The sequence below is a fragment of the Chelonoidis abingdonii genome, unplaced genomic scaffold (assembly GCF_003597395.2).
Source record: "Chelonoidis abingdonii isolate Lonesome George unplaced genomic scaffold, CheloAbing_2.0 scaffold1430, whole genome shotgun sequence".
Taxonomy (NCBI): domain Eukaryota; kingdom Metazoa; phylum Chordata; order Testudines; family Testudinidae; genus Chelonoidis; species Chelonoidis abingdonii.
The window spans coordinates 1-9,962 of NW_027425691.1; the positions used below are offsets into that span (position 1 = coordinate 1).

General features: G+C 56.1%; 2 pseudogenes; one reads left to right on the forward strand and one right to left on the reverse strand.

Annotated features, from left to right (window-relative positions):
* Positions 1 to 235: 235 nt before the first annotated feature.
* Positions 236 to 1,838, forward strand: LOC116838102 (BRD4-interacting chromatin-remodeling complex-associated protein pseudogene; annotated as a pseudogene).
* A 4,911-nt stretch (positions 1,839 to 6,749) lies between these two features.
* Positions 6,750 to 8,669, reverse strand: LOC116838101 (BRD4-interacting chromatin-remodeling complex-associated protein-like; annotated as a pseudogene).
* Positions 8,670 to 9,962: the final 1,293 nt, after the last annotated feature.

Below are 9,962 nucleotides of genomic sequence, written 5' to 3' on the forward strand. Positions count from 1 at the left end.
CAGAGGCAGAACTGGACCTGGGTTCTTTCCAGCTCCCTACACTTCAGCCAGTGGTTCAGACTGCCTCTGATGGCACGCCGCAGATTTTCTCCAGTGGGGCTGACCTAATCGGGTTGCAGCAGCCTGCAGTCCTGACACATCAAGCACTGGTGCAGCAGTCAGTGGGAGCAGACGTTGTTAATAAGGCCATCAGTGTTCAGCCTTTTCTTCAGCAGGTTGGCTTAGGGAATGTTACCATACAGCCAATTTCGAACCTTCAGGGCTTGCCTAATGGAAGCCCAAGTGGGACATTGGGAATTGGGCCGATTCAAGTAGTTGGACAACAGGTGATGGCTATTAATCAGTCAGCTCAGCAGATCATTGCAAAACAAGTTCAGCCCTCCCAAGTGGCCACCATGCCTGTTGGCGGTTACATCACCCAGACAGCACCTGAGCAACAGCAGGTCACCCTCGCATCCACAGGGGTGTCTCCACAGAACGCTGGCCTTGTCATCCAGAAAAACCTGCCATCAGTGGCCACTACCACACTGAATGGAAACTCCATGTTTGGGAACGTATCTGCCACCCAAGGCTCCCAACCTCTCACAGTCACATCGAACTTAAGCAGCCCATTGGTGCAGGCCCAAAACGTGATTATCCATAGAACACCCACACCAATTCAGCCCAAACCTGCAGGGGTCCTGCAACAAAAGCTGTACCAGATCACCCCCAAGCCATTTGGTCCCAATAATACCACACTGACCATCCAGAACGAGGCTGCCCTGCAACAGCAGAAGGCCCAACAGAACCTGACTTTTATGGCAGGCAAACCAGGACAGAATGTGGTACTGTCTGGATTCCCGCAAGGTCTGCCTGCCAACATGTTCAAACAGCCTTCACCGCAGCAGCAAGCCCTCAGCAAGCCCATGAGCGTCCACTTGCTAAACCAAGGCAGCAGTATTGTCATCCCCGCGCAGCATGTTCCTCAAGCCATGTTACAGGGTCAGAACCAGTTCCTTCTTCCTGGGCAGTTAGCAGGTGCCTCTGCTGTTCAGATACCCCAGCAGCTCTCAGCCTTGCAGGCTAACATGGGAGGACAGATCCTAACTTCGCACCCTAGTGGCCAAGCCCACATCATAACTAGCCAAGGGCCTGGTGGACAGCTGATAACCAATCAGGCCTTGCCTGCCCAAATCCTTACCAATCAGAACATAGCTAGCCAGCTGAATCTGGGGCAGGTGCTTACATCGCAGAATGCGCATGGCACTGCTCACATTCTTTCTGCACCTATTCAGCTGCAGCCTGGTCAGGTGGGTCAGCCAACTTTGTTTCAGATGCCTGTCTCTCTAGCTGGCAGCTTGACCACTCAGAGTCAGCCCTCTGCAGCCTCATTGGCCAGTGGTGCCATCGGTCAGACTGGGCAGACCGTTATCCAAGGTGTAACTCTGCCTAATCAAGTTGCTATGTTAAATTCCACTGAGAACCTCAACCAAGCTGTGAGCATTCAGGCATCTGCCACCACCAGCAGTCAAAGTCCAGGCCTCATTCAGCCACAGCCTGCTTCTGGCACCAGCCTGCTGCCAAGCAGTGACCAGTCCTCTATACTGACCGTCCAGACTGCATCCCAGCCTCCAGCTCCACCTCATCTTCAGTTGAATGTGCAGCAGCAGCCTCCTCAGCAGCCAGCACAGCTACCTGTGACTTCACAGCCCAGCCCTAACTTGGCATCCAGTCCAGAGAAGATCATCTTGGGCCAGACAGCTGCTGGAACTGTCATAAACCAAGATTCCATGCAGATGTTTCTGCAACAGGCAAGTGAAATATTGTAATGACCACATTAGCCGTATTGCCTAGTTGCTCACTTATTTTATCTGTTGGTTGAGGAAGGCAAAGGAGAAAGTGTCACGGAGTCCGTGCCCCTCGCACCCTCTTCCTGGGACCCGCACATGGACTTTATCCAGCCAGTAAACGAAGGTTTATTGACAGCAGGAAACACAGGTTACAGCAGAACTTGCAGGCACAGTCCGGACCCCTCACTGAGTCCGTTCTGGGGGTTCAGGTGCTTGGATGCCCACAGGATCCCCTGAATTCCCCCATAGCCCAAACCCAAACGGTCCTGCTCTCCCCTCTCCGGCCGACCCAAACCCTTTGTTTCTTCTCCCCTGCCCGCAGCTCCCCCCCCCTGCCGCTTCACATTACAACCTGACTAACCTTCCCTCACCTAAAACACATCCCTGCTTTCGTCCGTTCCCCACACAGACCAGCCCCTACTTCCATCAACACCTCTCCCCCCTTCGGAACTGAAACTGAGCGGGTTCCCTCTGCCCAGTGACCTCGGGAAGTTCAGGGCCCCTGCCTCCCGGGAAACGCGTCGCTATCAGGTTGCACTCCCTTCACATGGACCACGTCCATGTCATAGTCCTGCAGGACAGGCTCCACTCTCAGGAGCTTGCTCGTTGGCTCCTTTCATCTGGTGCAGCAGGTCAGGGGAGAGTGTCTGTGTACACGGTGAAAGTGTCGCCCAAAGAGATATGGCTTCTGAGCTTCTTAAGGGCCCACACCATGGCCCAGGCTTCCTTCTCGAATGGCCGCGTAAGTTTTGCTCACCGGGGTAGAGCTTTTACTCCCAGGTAACCGATGGGGTGTCTCTCCCGCCCTTTTCATCCTCCTGCATTAACACGCCCCCAAGTCCCCGGTCTGCGGCGTCGGTGAACACCATAAAGGGTTTGTCAAAAATCTGGGTTACAGAACTGGCCCACATGACATGAGCCTCCTTCAGCGCCCAGAACGCCTCCTCTGGCATGGCTGTCCAGATTACTTTGTCTGGCTTCCCCCTTTGGCACAGTTTCAGTGTGGGGCTCGCTATGGTCTAAAGTGGGCACGAACCTTCGATAGTATCGGTGCCTCCGCCATCACCAAATAAAGGGCTGGACCTGCTTCTGTTTGGGGAGCAGGCCAAGTCTCGATACCTTCCACCTTGGCGGTTCTGGCTTCAAGGCAGCGCTCCCCCACGCCGATGGCGCCAGGTAAGATACTTCCGCCATCCCCACCTTGCACTCTCAGCTTTACGTTAATGAACACCAGCCTCTCCGTAATTCGGGCAGAGCGTGGGTAACCTGGGACAACATGGTCTCCCAGGTCTGGCTGAGACGCAGATGTCGTCAATATAGGCCACGGCACTCTCCATCCCTCAGTAGCTGAGACCACCAGGCGCTGGAAAGGTGGCCCGGCGCGCCCTTGAGGCCAAAGGGCAGGGTCAGAAAACCGTAGAGCCCCAGAGGGGTGAATAAAGGGCCGATTTTCAGCCTGGCATCTGCGTCCAGCGGCTACTTGCCAGTGAGCGCCTTGGTAATGATGCCATGGTGCGTTGAGGTACCGAGCACCTCCCAGTTTGCTCTAGGGCTTCGTCAGCCTGGGCATGGGTAGCATTCAGATACGGTGAATGGCATTGAGCTTCGATGAGAGCTCGCCCACTACACAGTATATTGCCGAGAATTGGTGGACCCCACTCGGGTGGAGAAACTGGCCCAAATTCTACCTATGCCATGACCAGTTAGTTCGCTCCTTGGGGAGACGCCAGCCCCACCACTGTGCCGTGACCGGCCTTGTCCAAGGCCTGGAGGTATATCCTGTTACTGGAGTCAAGCATACATGGTAAAACTCTAATGCCCCCCCAGCACCGAATCTGGAAACGGAGGCTCAGGCGACATGCTGGCAACAGTCTTAGGCGATGGTGAGTTACCCTATGACACGCTTCCAGCCTTGGGTCCCCTCTTCCAGAATCGCTGGCCAAGATTGTTACCCAGTGACCCCGAAAAGTGGGAGGTGCCTATCTTATAGGTGGAATGTGCCCCAGCCCTCTACCAACCTGGTGAGACAGATCAAGAATTGAAGGTGCGTCCAGGCTGGTTGGAATACAAAACATTCCGGTCGTGTCACTAGATGCAGCATCGTCGCGAATCGATCTCTCAGCGTAGCGATGGCCACAATGGGCAGCTGCGGATGGAAATGGCAGCGGAAATATCTAATGCACCCGCAGAGGAATACGAATGCTTGTCTGTCCCTCGAGAAAGCCACCAGTGCCCTCCACAGCGCTGAAAGGGAATGCCTCCTTAACCTGCCAAGCCTCACACCAACGTTGTGCACTGGAGGTGACCTCGGGCGGCAACACCTAACCATTCCCCCTGTCATAGGATGGTTTCCAGGTCATGTTTCACATGGTACACCCGCCGTGATGTTGCCCGGTTTGACAGCTTCCACCCACATAGTTTACTCATTCAGTTGCTTGATAACCTTGAAGGCCTCCCAGCGGCTCTGGAGTAATCTGTCTATCCTTTTCCGGATCTTACCCCAATTTTGGCCTCATCTTCCGGTCCAGAGCCCGCCATGCCAAAACCGATTCGACACTGATCCCCCCCCGGTGGCAAAGGGCTTCGGGCGCGGCGCACGCAGGGCGAACGTGCGTGGCCCCTCAATGCTGGAATCGCTATACCTCGAAGAAACCCTTTGCCTCTCTGGTGCTCCTACCGCATGCTGGGTTCTCTGACCCTGCCCTTTGGGCCCTCAATGGCGAGAGATGCCCTGCCCACCTCTCCAGCGCTCTGTGGTGGACTCAAGGCTACTGACCCAGTGGAGCCTGGCGGCCAGTCTTGAAGTTGGCCAGAGGTTGAAGTTGCCGTCTGAGGGACAACCTTACTACTAATTGACCGAAACTATCTGGACCTGCTCCTCAGCCTCGGGAGAGACCTGTGGCCGTGTCGCAGCCCCCGATCATTCTACCCAAATCAGGTCCAGGGGTCGCCCTATACTGCGCGCCTGGTGCATTACAACCAGTTCGACAAGCGCAGGTTAATCGACCGTCACAGAACCGAAATTCGCGGAGCGTGCGGTATAAACGTAAAAAATCGGCTAGAAGTGCCAAATGGGGTGGTGGAGATGGACGGAAGTTACTCTTACCTGGGCCTCGGTGGGGACGGCTGCCTGAAGCCCAGAACCCCGCCAAAAGGGGAGTGAATCAGAGACTGGCCTGCTCCCAAACCAAAGAGCAGTCCAGGCCTTTAATGGGATGGCGGATCTACGAAGGTTTCCGGCCCACTTTAGCACCATAAGCCGGCCCCATCCTGTCATGGAACTGATCTGAAAAGGGACAGAGCCAGACAAGCGTAGAGGAGATCTTGGGAGACGAGGCGCTATAGACCCAGGAGGATGAGCGTCGGGTGTGAAGGAGGCTTTGTCATGCCAGTCAATTGCGACCCTAGTGTCCGTGGGTGTTGCGTGAAGTCCTACAGTAAAATGTTTTTTGACAATCTCCTTTATTGTGTAGTGTCAACCCGAATCCGCATCCATTCCACAGACCACGGGGACGGCCGGGCCGTGGTGGTAAAGCCCATTGGAGTTGCCATGAACCAAAGGGCCCGGTGAAACTGGAGGGTGACATACCGCCTGAACCGCCATCGTCAGTTGATGCTGCTGAGCAGTAACCGCACAATTTCTTGCCATAAGCAGGCGTAACCCGGAGCAGGGGTCGACAGAAGTTGGACCCCTGATATCCGTTACGAGGATTTACCGCAACTAGAGTCCTTGGGGGAACCATCGAGCCAGGACACCGGTCGTGAACCTAAGGCCATCGTGGTAGCATGGCAGCGCCCATCGCCATCTGTATAGCATGCTATCGCGAATTAAGAGCACGGACATCAGGCCTCTTTACCGGGCGACAATGCCTCGGGGTACGTTTCGAACGTCTGGTCTAGATAACTACACCGAACCCCCCTCCACCCCCACGGACACTTGGATGCACCAGATGAAGAGCCAACTGATCCAAGCTTCCTGAGGTGGAAGCCTGCTTTCCCCTGACCTCGGCAGGACTGATTGACATATGGACGTGGCTCCTATGTGAGAGCTGGGAGTGCACACGAGTGATGTCCATCCCCGCGCCACCCTGTATCTGGAAAGGTTCTTTCTAGTGATATGGGGCCTGGGACAAAGGCGTCAGCGTGTGGTCCCGGAGGACTGGGGTCCCTTCGTAACTTCCCGCTAGCGTTTCGACGTCCTGGGGGCCTCCACCGCAGGGACCCCACCGGCTCAGTCTCTTGCAGGGATCAACAGGGATTGGCTAGTCAGTTTACAAGGCTGGATCCGATAGGACACGTGTGGTATAGAGACCTCAGGGCCAGTAAAGTATTCGGGTAGCAGCCGCTGTCTTGGCCTGTGTGGGGACGACGGCGGAAAGCATGGCGATGCCTCGGGTGAGGTCCTGAGGGACAGGAGGATAGAGGATGTCACGGTTCTATTGAGGTGCTGCAGCCGGCAGGGGTGGCGAGGGGGACGAGCTCGTTCTTGGGGCAGAAGGAGAAAGGAAACAAAAGGTTTGGGTCCGGCGCGAGGGAGGGAAGAGGCAGGGGGACAGTTTGGGTTGGGTTTGGGCTAGGAATTCAGTGGGATCCTAGCTGGGATCCAACGCCCCTGAAACCCCAGAGAAAACTCAGTGGAGGGGTCGGACTGTGCCTGCAAGCTCCGCTGTAACCTGTGTTTCCTGCTGTCCAATAACTTCTGTTTTCACGTGCTGGATAAAAAGTTCACTGTGGGTCCCAGGAAGAGGGGTGCAGGGCCAGACTCCGTGACCTACTCCTTGCCTTAACACACTAAAATTAAGTGAGCCAACAGCATTACCGCTAATGTGGTCATTAAATATCTTGCCTGTTGCAGAAAATCTGCATGAGAATCTTGGTTTAGATGACAGTTCCAGCAGTTCTGGCCCAAAGATGATACTCTTACCTGATGCCAGAGTTAGGCTGGCTGAAAGTCACAGGTAGCGCTGGCTGCTGAGGAGGCGGCTGTGCACATTCAACTGAAGATGAGGTGGAGCTGGAGGCGGATGAGTCCTGGACGGAATCCAGAGAGGACTGGTCACTCGCTTGGCAGCAGCTGGTTGCCAGAAGCAGTGTGGCGAATGAGGCCTGGACTTTGATCTGCTGGTGGTGGCAGATGCCTGAATGCTCACGCTTGTGAGGTTCTCAGTGAATTTAACATGCAACTTGAATTAGGCAGAGTTAACACCTGATTAACGGTCCTGCCCAGTCTGACTGATGGCACACCTGCGGCCAATGAGGCTGCAGAGGCTCGACTCTGATGGTCAAGCTTGCCAGCTAGAGAGACAGGCATCTGAAACAAAGTTGGCTGACCCCCTGACCAGGCTCAGCGAATAGGTGCAGAAGATCGTGAGCAGTGCCATGCCATTCTGCGATGTAAGCACCTGCCCCAGATTCAGCTGGCTAGCTATGTTCTGATTGGTAAGGATTTGGAGGGCAAAGGCTGATTGTTATCAGCTGTCCACCAGGCCCTTGGCTAGTATGATGGGGCTTGGCACTAGGGTGCGAAGTTAGGATCTGTCCCCCATGTTAGCCTGCAAGCTGAGAGTGCTGGGGTATCTGAACACGCAGAGGCACCTGCTAACTGCCGAGAAGGAACTCGGTTCTGACCCTGTACATGGCTTGAGGAACATGGCTGCCGCGGGAATGACAATACTGGCTGCCTTGGTTCAGCAAGTGGACGCTCCATGGGCTTGCTGAGGCTTGCTGCTGCGGTGGAAGGCTGTTTTGGAACATGTTGAGGCAGACCTTGGCGGGAATCAGACAGTACCACATTCTGTCCTGGTTTGCCTGCCCTAAAAGTCAGGTTCTGTTGGGCCTTCTGCTGTTGCAGGGCAGCCTCGTTCTGGAAGGTCCAGTGTGGTATTATTTGGGACCAAATGGCTTGGGGGTGATCTGGTACAGCTTTGTTGCAGGACCCCTTGCAGGTTTGGGCTGAATTGGTGTGGTGTTCAATGGATAATCACGTTTTGGGCCCTGCACCAATGGCTGCTTAAGTCTCGATGTGATGTGAGAGGTTGGGAGCCTTGGGTGGCAATACGTTCCAAACATGGAAGTTTCCATTCATGTTGGTAGTGGCCACTGATGGCAGGTTTTTCTGGATGACAAGGCCAGCGTTCTGTGGAGAACCCTGTGGATGCGAGGTGAACCTGCTGTTGCTCAGGTTGCTGTCTGGGTGATGTACCGCCAACAGGCATGGTGGCCACTTGGAGGGCTGACTACTTGTTTTGCAATGATCTGCTGACTGACTGATTAATAGCCATCACCTGTGTCCACCTACTTGAATCGCCCAATTCCCAAGTCCCACTTGGGCTTCCATTAGGCAAGCCCTGAAGGTTCGAAATTGCTGTATGGTAACATTCCCTAAGCCAACCTGCTGAAGAAAAGCTGAACACTGGATGGCCTTATTAACAACGTCTGCTCCCACTGACTGCTGCACCAGTGCTTGAAGTGTCAGGACTGCAGGCTGCTGCACCCGATTAGGTCAGCCCACTGGAGAAAATCTGCGGCGTTCCATCAACAGAGCAGTCTGCACATGGCTTGAAGTGTAGGGACTGGAAAGAAACCCAGGTCCAGTTTCTGCCTCTGTCCCAGAGTCTGTTCTGTAATGTTAGCCTCTTGCAGCTCTGCGAGAATGTCACAGGGCGGTCTGAGTTCTGAAGATTCGCCCCACCACCAATGTGTGACCCCAGGATGTCATCTTCCAAAAAGTCTAGGTCAACGCTTTGTTGTGTTCTGATTCTGTTCAGTGTTCAGATGGTTGCCAGAGACTTGTACATGCAGCAAAAGTTTAAGATGGGGGAGAGGGGAGAGAAAAAGCATTTAATTCAAACCCATGAACAGGATTTTATCTTTCTGTGCTAAATTGTTGTGCACCCCTTACTGGAGCTGTTAAAATGTTTGTGAATCCACCCTAGAGTTGACTGCTCCAACCCCAGCCGAGATCAGGGCCCGTCGCGCAAGCATGCCCAGACCCCAGCCGAGATCAGGGCCCATCGCGCCAGGCACTGCCCAGACCCAGCCGAGATCAGGCCCCAGGCGCCGCCGCCAACACCCAGCCAGATCAGGGCCCGCGTCAGGCCGGGCGGCTGCCCAGACGCCCCAGAGATCAGGGCACCGGCCGCTGCCATTACCCCAACCAAGATCAGGGTCCCATCGCGCCGGGCGCTGCCCAGACCCCAGCCGGAGAGTCAGGGTCCCATCGCACAGGCGCTGCCCAGACCCCACCGTAGATCACGGCCCCCGCTGTACTGGGGGAGAGCTCAGGGGCTGGAGAGAAGAGCCGTCGCATTACATCCCCCAGCAGCCCTAACAGCCTCGCTGAGAAGCGCTGCTGGACGCCAGCCGACCCCCCACCCGCCTCCCTCTTGGCACCCCACGGCGGCGAGTGTCTCCACGCACCAAAAAAGGAAGCCTTGAGGCTGAGCAGAGGAAAGTCAGGGCCAGCTGGGGCCCTGCTGTGAATCAAAACCCAGCTGGACCGGACGTGGGGCCTGTAAAACCCCGCCACCCCCCGGCTTCTCTCGCTGCCGCCAGCAGTCCTGGGAAAGCGTTGGGGTGGCCTGGCCTGCGCTCGTGCCAGGGAAATCAGCGAAAACCAGGGCACAGGCTTTCCAGTGACCCTGCCCCTGGCCCCGGGCGAGGGGCTTCACCCTGCTGCAGCCCTCCTCTGTCCCTGGCCTCTCTGGGGGGCAGGAACAGGAGCCGGCGCCCCCTGGGTGCAGTGATGGGGGAGAATGCGGGTCCACGAACTCCTGTCCCCTGCTGTTTACACAGCAAGGAGGGGCCAGCGAGTTTCCAGGCCTGGCGCCCGGCCCTGCCCGGAAAATGAGCCGACCAGAGGACGGGGGCTCCTGGTGATGGATGCCGAGCTGGGGTGGGGAGAGGGGAGGCTGAGGCCCCAGAGCTCGTTCCGGGGAGTAGCAGAGGCTGACTGAAGGCCTCCAGCCCCAGATGGAGAATTTGGGGATTATCTGCGATTGAAGAAGAGGGAGGGGGGCCGAGGGGCAAGGAACAGCAGCTGGCCGCAGACCGTGATGCCACCCGCAGAGCCGCAGCACTGGCCCTTTCCACCCAGTCCGGTTTGCTGCGGTGTAATTGGATCTCACGGTGGCC